The 15,111-nt window shown below is 35.9% G+C and overlaps 3 non-coding genes and 15 pseudogenes across 3 annotated transcripts; 12 read left to right on the top strand and 6 right to left on the bottom strand.

Moving 5' to 3' along the window:
• The first annotated feature begins 16 nt into the window (after nucleotides 1-16).
• On the top strand, nucleotides 17-135 carry LOC149581957 (5S ribosomal RNA). Its single transcript, XR_016380665.1, has one exon. It is a non-coding gene; the product is annotated as a 5S ribosomal RNA (ribosomal RNA).
• A 136-nt stretch (nucleotides 136-271) lies between these two features.
• Nucleotides 272-374, top strand: LOC149581956 (5S ribosomal RNA; annotated as a pseudogene).
• Nucleotides 375-496: 122 nt separating this feature from the next.
• Nucleotides 497-615, top strand: LOC149581955 (5S ribosomal RNA; annotated as a pseudogene).
• A 134-nt stretch (nucleotides 616-749) lies between these two features.
• Nucleotides 750-868, top strand: LOC149581954 (5S ribosomal RNA; annotated as a pseudogene).
• Nucleotides 869-1,004: 136 nt separating this feature from the next.
• Nucleotides 1,005-1,107, top strand: LOC149581953 (5S ribosomal RNA; annotated as a pseudogene).
• Nucleotides 1,108-1,229: 122 nt separating this feature from the next.
• LOC149581952 (5S ribosomal RNA) lies at nucleotides 1,230-1,348 on the top strand (annotated as a pseudogene).
• A 137-nt stretch (nucleotides 1,349-1,485) lies between these two features.
• LOC149581951 (5S ribosomal RNA) lies at nucleotides 1,486-1,604 on the top strand (annotated as a pseudogene).
• Nucleotides 1,605-1,720: 116 nt separating this feature from the next.
• On the top strand, nucleotides 1,721-1,839 carry LOC149581950 (5S ribosomal RNA). Its single transcript, XR_016380653.1, has one exon. It is a non-coding gene; the product is annotated as a 5S ribosomal RNA (ribosomal RNA).
• A 137-nt stretch (nucleotides 1,840-1,976) lies between these two features.
• Nucleotides 1,977-2,095, top strand: LOC149581949 (5S ribosomal RNA). Its single transcript, XR_016380664.1, has one exon. It is a non-coding gene; the product is annotated as a 5S ribosomal RNA (ribosomal RNA).
• A 136-nt stretch (nucleotides 2,096-2,231) lies between these two features.
• Nucleotides 2,232-2,334, top strand: LOC149581948 (5S ribosomal RNA; annotated as a pseudogene).
• A 121-nt stretch (nucleotides 2,335-2,455) lies between these two features.
• Nucleotides 2,456-2,574, top strand: LOC149581947 (5S ribosomal RNA; annotated as a pseudogene).
• A 137-nt stretch (nucleotides 2,575-2,711) lies between these two features.
• LOC149581946 (5S ribosomal RNA) lies at nucleotides 2,712-2,830 on the top strand (annotated as a pseudogene).
• A 272-nt stretch (nucleotides 2,831-3,102) lies between these two features.
• Nucleotides 3,103-3,221, bottom strand: LOC149581945 (5S ribosomal RNA; annotated as a pseudogene).
• Nucleotides 3,222-3,359: 138 nt separating this feature from the next.
• Nucleotides 3,360-3,478, bottom strand: LOC149581944 (5S ribosomal RNA; annotated as a pseudogene).
• A 121-nt stretch (nucleotides 3,479-3,599) lies between these two features.
• On the bottom strand, nucleotides 3,600-3,718 carry LOC149581943 (5S ribosomal RNA; annotated as a pseudogene).
• Nucleotides 3,719-5,596: 1,878 nt separating this feature from the next.
• Nucleotides 5,597-5,715, bottom strand: LOC149581942 (5S ribosomal RNA; annotated as a pseudogene).
• A 138-nt stretch (nucleotides 5,716-5,853) lies between these two features.
• On the bottom strand, nucleotides 5,854-5,972 carry LOC149581941 (5S ribosomal RNA; annotated as a pseudogene).
• A 121-nt stretch (nucleotides 5,973-6,093) lies between these two features.
• On the bottom strand, nucleotides 6,094-6,212 carry LOC149581940 (5S ribosomal RNA; annotated as a pseudogene).
• Nucleotides 6,213-15,111: the final 8,899 nt, after the last annotated feature.

Genomic DNA, 15,111 nt, shown 5'->3' with positions numbered 1-15,111 from the left:
ATTATCTAGCACTCTCGGCAACGGCCATATCACGCTGAAAACACCGGTTCTCGTCCGATCACCGAAGTTAAGAAGCGTCGAGCGCAGTCAGTACTTGGGAGGGAGACCACTTAGGAACACTGCGTGCCGTTGGCTTTTTCACTTTTTTTCCTCTTTTAAATTCCAATAGATATGAAAACAGCAAACATATTTTCTTTTTGTTATTGTTTTAAAAAGATGAAGGTTAATTTGTCTCACTTAATTAAAATTCGAATTATTATCTAGCACTCTCGGCAACGGCCATATCACGCTGAAAACACCGGTTCTCGTCCGATCACCGAAGTTAAGCAGCGTCGAGCGCAGTCAGTACTTGGAAACTTTGCGTGCCGTTGGCTTTTTCACTTTTATTTCCTCTTTTAAATTCCATGAGATATGAAAAAAGCAAACATATCTTCTTTTTCTTATTGATTTATAAAGATGAAGGTTAATTAAATTCGAATTATTAAATAGCACTCTCGGCAACGGCCATATCACGCTGAAAACACCGGTTCTCGTCCGATCACCGAAGTTAAGGAGCGTCGAGCGCAGTCAGTACTTGGGAGGGAGACCACTTAGGACAACTGCGTGCCGTTGGCTTTTTCGCTTTTTTTTCCTCTTTTAAATTCCAATAGATATGAAAAAAGCCAACATATTATCTTTTTGTTTTTTTTTAAAGATGAAGGTTAATTTGTCTCACTTAATTTAAATTCGAATTATTATCTAACACTCTCGGCAACGGTCATATCACGCTGAAAATACCGGTTCTCGTCCGATCATTGAAGTTAAGCAGCGTCGAGCGCAGTCAGTACTTGGGAGGGAGACCACTTAGGAACACTGCGTGCCGTTGGCTTTTTCACTTTTTTTCCTCTTTTAAATTCCAATAGATATGAAAACAGCAAACATATTTTCTTTTTGTTATTGTTTTAAAAAGATGAAGGTTAATTTGTCTCACTTAATTTAAATTCGAATTATTATCTAGCACTCTCGGCAACGGCCATATCACGCTGAAAACACCGGTTCTCGTCCGATCACCGAAGTTAAGCAGCGACGAGCGCAGTCAGTACTTGGAAACTTTGCGTGCCGTTGGCTTTTTCACTTTTATTTCCTCTTTTAAATTCCATGAGATATGAAAAAAGCAAACATATCTTCTTTTTCTTATTGATTTATAAAGATGAAGGTTAATTAAATTCGAATTTTTAAATAGCACTCTCGGCAACGGCCATATCACGCTGAAAACACCGGTTCTCGTCCGATCACCGAAGTTAAGGAGCGTCGAGCGCAGTCAGTACTTGGGAGGGAGACCACTTAGGAACACTGCGTGCCGTTGGCTTTTTCGCTTTTTTTTCCTCTTTTAAATTCCAATAGATATGAAAAAAGCCAACATATTATCTTTTTGTTATTGTTTTAAAAAGATGAAGGTTAATTTGTCTCACTTAATTTAAATTCGAATTATTAAATAGCACTCTCGGCAACAGCCATATGACGCTGAAAACACCGGTTCTCGTCTGATCACCGAGGTTAAGCAGCGTCGAGCGCAGTCAGTACTTGGGAGGGAGACCACTTAGGAACACTGCGTGCCGTTGGCTTTTTCACTTTTTTTCCTCTTTTAAAGCAAACATATTTTCTTTTTGTTATTGTTTTAAAAAGATGAAGGTTAATTTGTCTCACTTAATTTAAATTCGAATTATTAAATAGCACTCTCGGCAACGGCCATATCACGCTGAAAACACCGGTTCTCGTCCGATCACCGAAGTTAAGCAGCGTCGAGCGCAGTCAGTACTTGGGAGGGAGACCACTTAGGAACACTGCGTGCCGTTGGCTTTTTCACTTTTTTTTCCTCTTTTAAATTCCAATAGATATGAAAAAAGCAAATATATTTTCTTTTTGTTATTGTTTTAAAAAGATGATGGTTAATTTGTCTCACTTAATTTAAATTCGAATTATTATCTAGCACTCTCGGCAACGGCCATATCACGCTGAAAACACCGGTTCTCGTCCGATCACCGAAGTTAAGAAGCGTCGAGCGCAGTCAGTACTTGGGAGGGAGACCACTTAGGAACACTGCGTGCCGTTGGCTTTTTCACTTTTTTTCCTCTTTTAAATTCCAATAGATATGAAAACAGCAAACATATTTTCTTTTTGTTATTGTTTTAAAAAGATGAAGGTTAATTTGTCTCACTTAATTAAAATTCGAATTATTATCTAGCACTCTCGGCAACGGCCATATCACGCTGAAAACACCGGTTCTCGTCCGATCACCGAAGTTAAGCAGCGTCGAGCGCAGTCAGTACTTGGAAACTTTGCGTGCCGTTGGCTTTTTCACTTTTATTTCCTCTTTTAAATTCCATGAGATATGAAAAAAGCAAACATATCTTCTTTTTGTTATTGTTTTTAAAGATGAAGGTTAATTAAATTCATATTATTAAATAGCACTCTCGGCAACGGCCATATCACGCTGACAACACCGGTTCTCGTCCGATTACCGAAGTTAAGCAGCGTCGAGCGCAGTCAGTACTTGGGAGGGAGACCACTTAGGAACACTGCGTGCCGTTGGCTATTTCACTTTTTTTTCCTCTTTTAAATTCCAATAGATATGAAAAAAGCAAACATATTTTCTTTTTGTTATTGTTTTAAAAAGATGAAGGTTAATTTGTCTCACTTAATTTAAATTCGAATTATTAAATAGCACTCTCGGCAACGGCCATATCACGCTGAAAACACCGGTTCTCGTCCGATCACCGAAGTTAAGCAGCTTCGAGCGAAGTCAGTACTTGGGAGGGAAACCACTTAGGAACACTGCGTTTCGTTGGCTTTTTCACTTTTTTTTCCTCTTTTAAATTTTAATAGATATGAAAAAAGCAAACATGTTTTCTTTTTGTTATTGTTTTAAAATGATGAAGGTTAATTTGTCTCACTTAATTTAAATTCGAACCGGTGTATTCAGCGTGATATGGCCGTTGCCGAGAGTGCTAGTTAATAATTTGAATTTAATTTACTTTCATCTTTATAAAACAATAACAAAAAGAAGATAAGTTTGCTTTTTTCATATCTATTGGAATTTAAAAGAGGAAAAAAAAGTGAAAAAGCCAACGGCACGCAGTGTTCCTAAGTGTTCTCCCTCCCAAGTACTGTATGCGGTCGACGCTGCTTAACTTCGGTGATCGGACGAGAACCGGTGTTTTCAGCGTGATATGGTCGTTGCCGAGAGTGCTAGTTAATAATTCGAATTTAAATTAAGTGAGACAAATTCACCTTCATAATTTTAAAACAATAACAATAAGAAAACATGTTTGCTTTTTTCATATCTATTAAAATTTAAAAGAGGAAAAAAAAAGTGAAAAAGCCAACGGCACGCAGTGCTCCTAAGTGGTCTCCCTTCCAAGTAATGACTGCGCTCGACGCTGCTTAACTTCGGTGATCGGACGAGAACCGGTGTATTCAGCGTGATATGGCCGTTGCCGAGAGTGCTAGTTAATAATTTGAAATTAATTAACCTTCATCTTTATAAAACAATAAAAAAAGGAAGATATGTTTGCTTTTTTCATATCTATTGGAATTTAAAAGAAGAAAAAAAGTGAAAAAGCCAACGGCACGCAGTGTTCCTAAGTGGTTTCCCTCCCAAGTACTGACTGCGCTCGTCGCTGCTTAACTTCGGTGATAGGACGAGAACCGGTGTATTCAGCGTGATATGGTCGTTGCCGAGAGTGCTAGTTAATAATTCGAATTTAAATTAAGTGAGACAAATTAACCTTCATCATTATAAAACAATAACAATAAGAAAACATGTTTGCTTTTGAGAATTTTTTCACTATTTTAAAATATAACCACTGAAACCATTATTTTTGTACTTTTTGCTTTAATTCAAGCAAATATAACGATATTCATCCAAAAAACTGTTAAAATTCAATTTCCAATAAGAAATCGTTGCCACGGATTTTCTATCTTGAAGAAAAAAAACATGCGATTTTTTCGGTACACTTTTTAATGAATTTTTTACTGGACAAATTTTTGACCGAATTCAGCTTATTTACCTATAAAATACTCATTAAAAGTGATTTCATATCGATTGATCAATAAATAAAAATGTACCACGAGTTTTAATAACATTTTCAAAATCGACGTTTCTCGGCCAGAGAAGCACATTTTGAGAATTTTTTCTCTATTTTAAAATATAACCACTGAAACCACTATTTTTGTACTTTTTGCTTTAATTCAAGCAAATATAACGATATTCATTCAAAAAACTGTTCAAATTCAATTTTCAATAAGAAATCGTTGTCACGGATTTTGTATCTTGAAGAAAAAAAATGCGATTTTTTCGGTACACTTTTAAATGCATTTTTTTCTGGACAAATGTTTGACCGAATTCAAATAAATTACCTATAAAATACTCATTAAAAGTGATTTCATTTCGATTGATCAATAAATAAAAATGAACCTCGATTTTTAATAACATTTTCAAAATCGACGTTTCTCGGCCAGAGAAAAACATTTTGAGAATTTTTTCACTATTTTAAAATATAACCATTGAAACCATTATTTTTGTACTTTTTGCTTTAATTCAAGCAAATATAACGATATTCATCCAAAAAACTGTTAAAATTCAATTTCCAATAAGAAATAGTTGTCACGGATTTTGTATCTTGAAGAAAAAAAACATGCGATTTTTTCGGTACACTTTTTAATGAATTTTTTTCTGGACAAATTTTTGACCGAATTCAGCTTATTTACCTATAAAATACTCATTAAAAGTGATTTCATATCGATTGATCAATAAATAAAAATGTACCTTTATTTTTAATAACATTTTCAAAATCGACGTTTCTCGGCCAGAGGAGCACATTTTGAGAATTTTTTCACTATTTTAAAATATAACCACTGAAACCATTATTTTTGTAAATTTTGCTTTAATTCAAGCAAATATAACGATATTCATCCAAAAAACTGTTAAAATTCAATTTCCAATAAGAAATAGTTGTCACGGATTTTGTATCTTGAAGAAAAAAAACATGCGATTTTTTCGGTACACTTTTTAATGATTTTTTTTCTGGACAAATTTTTGACCGAATTCAGCTTTATTACCTATAAAATACTCATTAAAAGTGATTTCATCTCGATTGATCAATAAAAAAAAATGTACCTCGAGTTTTAATAACATTTTCAAAATCGACGTTTCTCGGCCAGAGAAGCACATTTTGAGAATTTTTTCACTATTTTAAAATATAACCACTGAAACCATTATTTTTGTAAATTTTGCTTTAATTCAAGCAAATATAACGATATTCATCCAAAAAACTGTTAAAATTCAATTTCCAATAAGAAATAGTTGTCACGGATTTTGTATCTTGAAGAAAAAAAACATGCGATTTTTTCGGTACACTTTTTAATGATTTTTTTTCTGGACAAATTTTTGACCGAATTCAGCTTTATTACCTATAAAATACTCATTAAAAGTGATTTCATCTCGATTGATCAATAAATAAAAATGAACCTCGATTTTTAATAACATTTTCAAAAAGAAGATAAGTTTGCTTTTTTCATATCTATTGGAATTTAAAAGAGGAAAAAAAAGTGAAAAAGCCAACGGCACGCAGTGTTCCTAAGTGTTCTCCCTCCCAAGTACTGTATGCGGTCGACGCTGCTTAACTTCGGTGATCGGACGAGAACCGGTGTTTTCAGCGTGATATGGTCGTTGCCGAGAGTGCTAGTTAATAATTCGAATTTAAATTAAGTGAGACAAATTCACCTTCATAATTTTAAAACAATAACAATAAGAAAACATGTTTGCTTTTTTCATATCTATTAAAATTTAAAAGAGGAAAAAAAAAGTGAAAAAGCCAACGGCACGCAGTGCTCCTAAGTGGTCTCCCTTCCAAGTAATGACTGCGCTCGACGCTGCTTAACTTCGGTGATCGGACGAGAACCGGTGTATTCAGCGTGATATGGCCGTTGCCGAGAGTGCTAGTTAATAATTTGAAATTAATTAACCTTCATCTTTATAAAACAATAACAAAAGGAAGATATGTTTGCTTTTTTCATATCTATTGGAATTTAAAAGAAGAAAAAAAGTGAAAAAGCCAACGGCACGCAGTGTTTCTAAGTGGTTTCCCTCCCAAGTACTGACTTCGCTCGTCGCTGCTTAACTTCGGTGATAGGACGAGAACCTGTGTATTCAGCGTGATATGGTCGTTGCCGAGAGTGCTAGTTAATAATTCGAATTTAAATTAAGTGAGACAAATTAACCTTCATCATTATAAAACAATAACAATAAGAAAACATGTTTGCTTTTGAGAATTTTTTCACTATTTTAAAATATAATCACTGAAACCATTATTTTTGTACTTTTTGCTTTAATTCAAGCAAATATAACGATATTCATCCAAAAAACTGTTAAAATTCAATTTCCAATAAGAAATCGTTGTCACGGATTTTCTATCTTGAAGAAAAAAAACATGCGATTTTTTCGGTACACTTTTTAATGTATTTTTTACTGGACAAATTTTTGACCGAATTCAGCTTATTTACCTATAAAATACTCATTAAAAGTGATTTCATATCGATTGATCAATAAATAAAAATGTACCACGAGTTTTAATAACATTTTCAAAATCGACGTTTCTCGGCCAGAGAAGCACATTTTGAGAATTTTTTCTCTATTTTAAAATATAACCACTGAAACCACTATTTTTGTACTTTTTGCTTTAATTCAAGCAAATATAACGATATTCATTCAAACAACTGTTCAAATTCAATTTTCAATAAGAAATCGTTGTCACGGATTTTGTATCTTGAAGAAAAAAAATGCGATTTTTTCGGTACACTTTTAAATGCATTTTTTTCTGGACAAATGTTTGACCGAATTCAAATAAATTACCTATAAAATACTCATTAAAAGTGATTTCATTTCGATTGATCAATAAATAAAAATGAACCTCGATTTTTAATAACATTTTCAAAATCGACGTTTCTCGGCCAGAGAAAAACATTTTGAGAATTTTTTCACTATTTTAAAATATAACCATTGAAACCATTATTTTTGTACTTTTTGCTTTAATTCAAGCAAATATAACGATATTCATCCAAAAAACTGTTAAAATTCAATTTCCAATAAGAAATCGTTGTCACGGATTTTGTATCTTGAAGAAAAAAAATGCGATTTTTTCGGTACACTTTTAAATGCATTTTTTTCTGGACAAATGTTTGACCGAATTCAAATAAATTACCTATAAAATACTCATTAAAAGTGATTTCATTTCGATTGATCAATAAATAAAAATGAACCTCGATTTTTAATAACATTTTCAAAATCGACGTTTCTCGGCCAGAGAAAAACATTTTGAGAATTTTTTCACTATTTTAAAATATAACCATTGAAACCATTATTTTTGTACTTTTTGCTTTAATTCAAGCAAATATAACGATATTCATCCAAAAAACTGTTAAAATTCAATTTCCAATAAGAAATCGTTGTCACGGATTTTGTATCTTGAAGAAAAAAAACATGCGATTTTTTCGGTACACTTTTTAATGAATTTTTTACTGGACAAATTTTTGACCGAATTCAGCTTATTTACCTATAAAATACTCATTAAAAGATATTTCATATCGATTGATCAATAAATAAAAATGAACCTCGATTTTTAATAACATTTTCAAAATCGACGTTTCTCGGCCAGAGAAAAACATTTTAAGAATTTTTTCACTATTTTAAAATATAACCACTGAAACCATTATTTTTGTACTTTAGCTTTAATTCAAGCAAATATAACGATATTCATCCAAAAAACTGTTAAAATTCAATTTCCAATAAGAAATCGTTGTCACGGATTTTGTATCTTGAAGAAAAAAAACATGCGATTTTTTCGGTACACTTTTTAATGAATTTTTTTCTGGACAAATTTTTGACCGAATTCAGCTTATTTACCTATAAAATACTCATTAAAAGTGATTTCATCTCGATTGATCAATAAATAAAAATGTACCTTTATTTTTAATAACATTTTCAAAATCGACGTTTCTCGGCCAGAGAAGCACATTTTGAGAATTTTTTCACTATTTTAAAATATAACCACTGAAACCATTATTTTTGTACTTTTTGCTTTAATTCAAGCAAATATAACGATATTCATCCAAAAAACTGTTAAAATTCAATTTCCAATTAATCGTTGTCACGGATTTTGTATCTTGAAGAAAAAAAAACATGCGATTTTTTCGGTACACTTTTTAATGAATTTTTTTCTTGACAAATTTTTGACCGAATTCAGCTTATTTACCTATAAAATACTCATTAAAAGTGATTTCATCTCGATTGATCAATAAATAAAAATGTACCTCGAGTTTTAATAACATTTTCAAAATCGACGTTTCTCGGCCAGAGAAGCACATTTTGAGAATTTTTTCACTATTTTAAAATATAACCACTGAAACCATTATTTTTGTACTTTAGCTTTAATTCAAGCAAATATAACGATATTCATCCAAAAAACTGTTAAAATTCAATTTCCAATAAGAAATCGTTGTCACGGATTTTGTATCTTGAAGAAAAAAAACATGCGATTTTTTCGGTACACTTTTTAATGAATTTTTTACTGGACAAATTTTTGACCGAATTCAGCTTATTTACCTATAAAATACTCATTAAAAGATATTTCATATCGATTGATCAATAAATAAAAATGAACCTCGATTTTTAATAACATTTTCAAAATCGACGTTTCTCGGCCAGAGAAAAACATTTTAAGAATTTTTTCACTATTTTAAAATATAACCAATGAAACCATTATTTTTGTACTTTATGCTTTAATTCAAGCAAATATAACGATATTCATCCAAAAAACTGTTAAAATTCAATTTCCAATAAGAAATAGTTGTCACGGATTTTGTATCTTGAAGAAAAAAAACATGCGATTTTTTCGGTACACTTTTTAATGAATTTTTTTCTGGACAAATATTTGACCGAATTCAGCTTATTTACCTATAAAATACTCATTATAAGTGATTTCATCTCGATTGATCAATAAATAAAAATGAGCCTCGATTTTTAAAAACATATTCAAAATCGACGTTTCTCGGCCAGAGAAAAACATTTTGAGAATTTTTTCACTATTTTAAAATATAACCATTGAAACCATTATTTTTGTACTTTTTGCTTTAATTCAAGCAAATATAACGATATTCATCCAAAAAACTGTTAAAATTCAATTTCCAATAAGAAATAGTTGTCACGGATTTTGTATCTTGAAGAAAAAAAACATGCGATTTTTTCGGTACACTTTTTAATGAATTTTTTTCTGGACAAATTTTTTACCGAATTCAGCTTATTTACCTAAAAAATACTCATTAAAAGTGATTTCATATCGATTGATCAATAAACAAAAATGTACCTCGAGTTTTAATAACATTTTCAAAATCGACGTTTCTCGGCCAGAGAAGCACATTTTGAGAATTTTTTCACTATTTTAAAATATAACCACTGAAACCATTATTTTTGTACTTTTTGCTTTAATTCAAGAAAATATAACGATATTCATCCAAAAAACTGTTAAAATTCAATTTCCAATAAGAAATCGTTGTCACGGATTTTGTATCTTGAAGAAAAAAAACATGCGATTTTTTCGGTACACTTTTTAATGCATTTTTTTCTGGACAAATGTTTGACCGAATTCAAATAAATTACCTATAAAAAACTCATTAAAAGTGATTTCATTTCGATTGATCAATAAATAAAAATGAACCTCGATTTTTAATAACATTTTCAAAATCGACGTTTCTCGGCCAGAGAAAAACATTTTGAGAATTTTTTCACTATTTTAAAATATAACCATTGAAACCATTATTTTTGTACTTTTTGCTTTAATTCAAGCAAATATAACGATATTCATCCAAAAAACTGTTAAAATTCAATTTCCAATAAGAAATAGTTGTCACGGATTTTGTATCTTGAAGAAAAAAAACATGCGATTTTTTCGGTACACTTTTTAATGATTTTTTTTCTGGACAAATTTTTGACCGAATTCAGCTTTATTACCTATAAAATACTCATTAAAAGTGATTTCATATTGATTGATCAATAAATAAAAATGTACCTTTATTTTTAATAACATTTTCAAAATCGACGTTTCTCGGCCAGAGAAGCACATTTTGAGAATTTTTTCACTATTTTAAAATATAACCACTAAAACCACTATTTTTGTACTTTTTGCTTTAATTCAAGCAAATATAACTGTATCTGTAACGCAAATAAAATAAACATTTTGAATTGAATTGAATTGAAACTGTTCATATTCAATTTTCAATAAGAAATCGTTGTCACGTATTTTGCATCTTGAAGAAAAAAAACATGCGATTTTTTCGGTACACTTTTTAATGCATTTTTTTCTGGACAAATATTTGACCGAATTCAAATAAATTACCTATAAAATACTCATTAAAAGTGATTTCATTTCGATTGATCAATAAATAAAAATGAACCTCGATTTTTAATAACATTTTCAAAATCGACGTTTCTCGGCCAGAGAAGCACATTTTGAGAATTTTTTCACTCAGATGTAGCGTAAAAAGTCAAAACTTTTCCACAATACGTGACAACCATTTAATTTCTGAGCTTCCGTGGCCCAATGTTTTGCGCGTTCGGCTGTTAACCAATAGGTTGGTGGTTCGAGACCACCCGCAAGCGGTGTTGTGGGGTCTCAATTGTAACGTAAAAAGCGAAAGTTTTTCCACAATACCTGACGACCATTTAATTTTTGGGCTTCCGTGGCGCAATGGTTAGCGCGTTCGGCTGTTAATCGAAAGGTTGGTGGTTCGAGCCCATCCGGGAGCGGTGTTGTGGGGTCTCAGATGTAGCGTAAAAAGTCAAAACTTTTCCACAATACTTGACAACCATTTAATTTCTGAGCTTCCGTGGCTCAATGGTTTGCGCGTTCGGCTGTTAACCAATAGGTTGGTGGTTCGAGCCCATCCGGGAGCAATGTTTGTTACGTCTCAGATGTGAAGTAAAAAGTCAAGGTTTTTGCACAATACCTGACGACCATTTAATTTTTGGGCTTCCGTGGCGCAATGGTTAATGCGTTCAGCTGTTAACCAATAGGTTGGAGGTTCGAGCCCACCCGGGAGCGGTGTTGTGGGATCTCAAATGTAACGTACAAAGCCAAAGTTTTTCCACAATACCTGACGACCATTTAATTTTTGGGCTTTCGTGGGGCAATGGTTAGCGCGCTCAGCTGTTATTCACAAGGTTGGTGGTTCGAGCCCACCCGAGAGCGGTGTTGTGAGGTCTCAGGTGTAACGAAAAAAGTAAGAGTTTTTCCACAAATTCTGACGAACATTTAATTATTGGGCTTCCGTGGCGCAATGGTTAGCGCGTTCAGCTGTTAACCGAAAGATTGGTCGTTCGAGCCCACCCTAGAGAGGTGTTGTGGGGTCTCAGATGTAGCGTGAAAAGTCATAACGTTTTCACAATACCTGACAACCATTTAATTTCTGAGCTTTCGTGGCTCAATGGTTAGCGCGTTCGGCTGTTAACCAATAGGTTGGTGGTTCGAGCCCACCCGGGAGCGGTGTTGTGAGGTCTCAGATGTAACGAAAAAAAGTAAGAGTTTTTACACAAAACCAGACGAACATTTAATTTATGGGCTTCCGTGGCGCAATGGTTAGCGCGTTCAGCTGTTAACCGAAAGGTTGGTGGTTCGAGACCACCCGGGAGAGGTGTTGTGGGGTCTCAGATGTAGCGTAAAAAGTCAAAACTTTTCCACAATACGTGACAACCATTTAATTTCTGAGCTTCCGTGGCTCAATGGTTTGCGCGTTCGGCTGTTAACCAATAGGTTGGTGGTTCGAGACCACCCGGAAGCGGTGTTGTGGGACCTCAAATGTAACGTATAAAGCCAAAGTTTTTCCACAATACCTGACGACCATTATATATTTGGACTTCCGTGGAGCAATGGTTAGCACGTTCGGCTGTTAACCGAAAGGTTGGTGGTTCGAGCCCACCCAAGAGAGGTGTTGTGGGGTCTCAGATGTAACGAAAAAAGTAAGAGTTTTTCCACAAATTCTGACGAACATTTAATTATTGGGCTTCCGTGGCGCAATGGTTAGCGCGTTCAGCTGTTAACCGAAAGATTGGTCGTTCGAGCCCACCCTAGAGAGGTGTTGTGGGGTCTCAGATGTAGCGTGAAAAGTCATAACTTTTTCACAATACCTGACAACCATTTAATTTCTGAGCTTCCGTGGCTAATGGTTATTGCGTTCGGCTGTTAACCAATAGGTTGGTGGTTCGAGGCCGCCCGAGAGAGGTGTTGTGGGGTCTCAGATGTAGCGTAAAAAGTCAAAACTTTTCCACAAAACGTGACAACCATTTAATTTCTGAGCTTTCGTGGCTCAATGTTTAGCGCGTTCGGCTGTTAACCAATAGGTTGGTGGTTCGGGCCCACCCGTGAGCGGTGTTGTGAGGTTTCAGATGTAACGAAAAAAGTAAGAGTTTTTCCACAAATTCTGACGAACATTTAATTATTGGGCTTGCGTGGCGCTATGGTTAGCGCGTTCAGCTGTTAACCGAAAGGTTGGTGGTTCGAGCCCACCCGGGAGCGGTGTTGAGGGATCTCAAATGTAACGTACAAAGCGAAAGTTACCACAATACCTGACGATCATTTAATTTTTGGGCTTCCGTGGCGCAATATTTAGCGCGCTCAGCTGTTATTCAAAAGGTTGGTGGTTCGAGCCCACCCGAGAGCGGTGTTGTGAGGTCTCAGATATAACGAAAAAAGCAAGAGTTTTTCCACAATACCTGACGACCATTTAATTTTTGGGCTTCCGTGGCGCAATGGATAGCGCGTTCAGCTGTTAACCGAAAGATTGGTCGTTCGAGCCCACCCTAGAGAGGTGTTGTGGGGTCTCAGATGTAGCGTGAAAAGTCATAACTTTTTCACAATACCTGACAACCATTTAATTTCTGAGCTTTCGTGGCTCAATGGTTAGCGCGTTCGGCTGTTAACCAATAGGTTGGTGGTTCGAGCCCACCCGGGAGCGGTGTTGTGAGGTCTCAGATTTAACGAAAAAAAGTAAGAGTTTTTACACAAAACCTGACGAACATTTAATTTTTGGGCTTCCGTGGCGCAATGGTTAGCGCGTTCAGCTGTTAACCGAAAGATTGGTCGTTCGAGCCCACCCTAGAGAGGTGTTGTGGGGTCTCAGATGTAGCGTGAAAAGTCATAACTTTTTCACAATACCTGACAACCATTTAATTTCTGAGCTTCCGTGGCTAATGGTTAGCGCGTTCGGCTGTTAACCAATAGGTTGGTGGTTCGAGCCCGCCCGAGAGAGGTGTTGTGGGGTCTCAGATGTAGCGTAAAAAGTCAAAACTTTTCCACAAAACGTGACAACCATTTAATTTCTGAGCTTTCGTGGCTCAATGTTTAGCGCGTTCGGCTGTTAACCAATAGGTTGGTGGTTCGGGCCCACCCGTGAGCGGTGTTGTGAGGTTTCAGATGTAACGAAAAAAGTAAGAGTTTTTCCACAAATTCTGACGAACATTTAATTATTGGGCTTGCGTGGCGCTATGGTTAGCGCGTTCAGCTGTTAACCGAAAGGTTGGTGGTTCGAGCCCACCCGGGAGCGGTGTTGTGGGATCTCAAATGTAACGTACAAAGCGAAAGTTACCACAATACCTGACGATCATTTAATTTTTGGGCTTCCGTGGCGCAATAGTTAGCGCGCTCAGCTGTTATTCAAAAGGTTGGTGGTTCGAGCCCACCCGAGAGCGGTGTTGTGAGGTCTCAGATATAACGAAAAAAGCAAGAGTTTTTCCACAATACCTGACGACCATTTAATTTTTGGGCTTCCGTGGCGCAATGGTTAGCGCGTTCAGCTGTTAACCGAAAGATTGGTCGTTCGAGCCCACCCTAGAGAGGTGTTGTGGGGTCTCAGATGTAGCGTGAAAAGTCATAACTTTTTCACAATACCTGACAACCATTTAATTTCTGAGCTTTCGTGGCTCAATGGTTAGCGCGTTCGGCTGTTAACCAATAGGTTGGTGGTTCGAGCCCACCCGGGAGCGGTGTTGTGAGGTCTCAGATGTAACGAAAAAAAGTAAGAGTTTTTACACAAAACCTGACGAACATTTAATTTTTGGGCTTCCGTGGCGCAATGGTTAGCGCGTTCAGCTGTTAACCGAAAGGTTGGTGGTTCGAGACCACCCGGGAGAGGTGTTGTGGGATCTCAGATGTAGCGTAAAAAGTCAAAACTTTTCCACAATACGTGACAACCATTTAATTTCTGAGCTTTCGTGGCTCAATGTTTAGCGCGTTCGGCTGTTAACCAATAGGTTGGTGGTTCGAGCCCACCCGGGAGCGGTGTTGTGGGATCTCAAATGTAACGTACAAAGCCAAAGTTTTTCCACAATACCTGACGACCATTTAATTTTTGGGCTTTCGTGGGGCAATGGTTAGCGCGCTCAGCTGTTATTCACAAGGTTGGTGGTTCGAGCCCACCCGAGAGCGGTGTTGTGAGGTCTCAGATGTAACGAAAAAAGTAAGAGTTTTTCCTAAAATTCTGACGAACATTTAATTTTTGGGCTTCCGTGGCGCAATGGTTAGCGCGTTCAGCTGTTAACCGAAAGATTGGTCGTTCGAGCCCACCCTAGAGAGGTGTTGTGGGGTCTCAGATGTAGCGTGAAAAGTCATAACTTTTTCACAATACCTGACAACCATTTAATTTCTGAGCTTCCGTGGCTAATGGTTAGCGCGTTCGGCTGTTAACCAATAGGTTGGTGGTTCGAGCCCGCCCGAGAGAGGTGTTGTGGGGTCTCAGATGTAGCGTAAAAAGTCAAAACTTTTCCACAAAACGTGACAACCATTTAATTTCTGAGCTTTCGTGGCTCAATGTTTAGCGCGTTCGGCTGTTAACCAATAGGTTGGTGGTTCGGGCCCACCCGTGAGCGGTGTTGTGAGGTTTCAGATGTAACGAAAAAAGTAAGAGTTTTTCCACAAATTCTGACGAACATTTAATTATTGGGCTTGCGTGGCGCTATGGTTAGCGCGTTCAGCTGTTAACCGAAAGGTTGGTGGTTCGAGCCCACCCGGGAGCGGTGTTGTGGGA

The sequence above is a fragment of the Phalangium opilio genome, unplaced genomic scaffold, assembly GCF_054372755.1.
Source record: "Phalangium opilio isolate 3A_F unplaced genomic scaffold, DU_Popi_V2 ptg001865l_1, whole genome shotgun sequence".
Classification (NCBI taxonomy): domain Eukaryota; kingdom Metazoa; phylum Arthropoda; class Arachnida; order Opiliones; family Phalangiidae; genus Phalangium; species Phalangium opilio.
Note: the sequence above shows the minus strand (reverse complement) of the source record. Positions and strands in the feature narration are given on the sequence as shown.